This window comes from Arachis hypogaea, chromosome 7 (genome assembly GCF_003086295.3).
Source record: "Arachis hypogaea cultivar Tifrunner chromosome 7, arahy.Tifrunner.gnm2.J5K5, whole genome shotgun sequence".
In the NCBI taxonomy this organism is placed as follows: domain Eukaryota; kingdom Viridiplantae; phylum Streptophyta; class Magnoliopsida; order Fabales; family Fabaceae; genus Arachis; species Arachis hypogaea.
Window position 1 is genome coordinate 28,843,439 of NC_092042.1, and position 2,180 is coordinate 28,845,618.

General features: G+C 40.8%; 1 non-coding gene across 1 annotated transcript; it reads right to left on the reverse strand.

The window, feature by feature from the left end:
* Nucleotides 1-669: 669 nt before the first annotated feature.
* LOC112704809 (small nucleolar RNA R71) lies at nt 670-773 on the reverse strand. Its single transcript, XR_003155415.1, has one exon. It is a non-coding gene; the product is annotated as a small nucleolar RNA R71 (small nucleolar RNA).
* Between the last annotated feature and the right edge of the window lie 1,407 nt (nt 774-2,180).

Genomic DNA, 2,180 nt, shown 5'->3' on the forward strand with positions numbered 1-2,180 from the left:
TTCTTATATCCCTTGTATTTGGATTCTTCTACCCCCTTCTTCTTCTACTAACATAAAGGAATCTCTATACTGTGACATAGAGGATTCCTCTTTCTTTTCTTGTTTCTTCTCTTTCATATGAGCAGGAACAGGGAAAAGGGCACTCTTGTTGAAGTTGATCCAGAACCTGAAAGGACTCTGAAGAGAAAATTAAGAGAAGCTAAATTACAACAATCCAGAAACAACCTTTTAGAAATTTTCGAACAAGAGAAGGACATGGCAGCCGAAAATAATAATAATAATAATAATAATAATAATGCAAGGAGAATGCTTGGTGACTTCACAAAGCCAACGTCCAAGTTTGATGGAAGAAGCATCTCCATTCCTGCCATTGGAGCCAATAACTTTGAGCTTAAGCCTCAACTAGTTGCATTAATGCAACAAAACTGCAAGTTTTATGGACTTCCATCTGAAGATCCTTATCAGTTTTTAACTGAGTTCTTGCAGATCTGTGAGACTGTGAAGACAAATGGAGTTGATCCTGAAGTCTACAGACTCATGCTTTTCCCTTTTGCTGTGAGAGACAGAGCTAGAATATGGTTGGATTCACAACCTAAGGATAGCCTGGACTCCTGGGATAAGCTGGTCACTGCCTTCTTGGATAAATTCTTTCCTCCTCAAAAGCTGAGCAAGCTGAGAGTGGATGTTCAAACCTTCAAACAAAAAGATGGTGAATCCCTCTATGAAGCTTGGGAAAGATATAAGCAGTTGACCAAAAGATGTCCATCTGACATGTTTTCAGAATGGACCCTATTAGATATATTCTATTATGGTCTCTCTGAATTTTCGAAAATGTCATTGGACCATTCTGCAGGTGGATCTATTCACCTGAAGAAAACGCCTGAAGAGGCTCAAGAACTCATTGACATGGTTGCAAACAACCAGTTCATGTATACCTCTGAGAGGAATTCCGTGAACAATGGGATACCTCAGAAGAAAGGAGTTCTTGAAATTGATGCTCTGAATGCCATATTGGCTCAGAACAAAATGTTGACTCAACAAGTCAACATAATCTCTCAAAATCTGAATGGATTGCAACATGCATCCAACAGTACTAGAGAGGCAGCTTCTGAAGAAGCTTATGATCCTGAGAACCCTGCCATGGCAGAGGTTAATTACATGGGTGAACCTTATGGAAACACCTATAACCCATCATGGAGAAATCATCCAAATTTCTCCTGGAAGGATCAACAAAAGCCTCAACAAGGCTTTAACAATGGTGGATGGTGCACGAAATTGCAATCACACTTTTGCAATCCCGCACAACTAACCAGCAAATGTACTGGGTCGTCCAAGTAATACCTTGCGTGAGCAAGGGTCGATCCCACAGAGATTGTCGGCTTGAAGCAAGCTATGGTTATCTTGTAAATCTTAGTCAGGATATCAGAAATTATCAGGATTGATTGTGAAAAGCAAAAGAACATGAAATGATTACTTGTTTTGCAGTAATGGAGAATATGTTGAGGTTTGGAGATGCTCCATCTTCTGAATCTCTGCTTTCCTACTGTCTTCTTCTTCAAACACGCAAGTCTCCTTCCATGGCAAGCTGTATGTAGGGTTTCACCGTTGTCAATGGCTACCTCCCATCCTCTCAGTGAAAGCGATTGCATATGCTCTGTCACAGCATAGCGGAATTCATCTGTCGGTTCTCAATCAGGCCGGAATAGAATCCAGTGATTCTTTTGCGTCTGTCACTAACGCCCCGCCTTCAGGAGATTGAAGCACGTCACAGTCATTCAGTCATTGAATCCTACTCAGAATACCACAGACAAGGTTTAGACCTTCCGGATTCTCTTGAATGCCGCCATCAGTCTAGCTTATACCACGAAGATTCCGATTAAAGAACCCAAGAGATAACTACTTAATCTAAGGTAGAACGGAGGTGGTTGTCAGTCACACGTTCATAGTTGAGAATGATGATGATTGTCACGGATCATCACATTCATCCGGATTAAGAACAAGTATTATCTTAGAATGGAAGCAAGCATGATTGAATGAGAAACAATAGTAATTGCATTAATCCATCAAGACACAGCAGAGCTCCTCACCCCCAACCATGGGGTTTAGAGACTCATGCTGTGGAAGAAAACGTGTAAAATGTCATAAGGTCATCAAAAGGTCCTGATACAATGTCAAAAGAT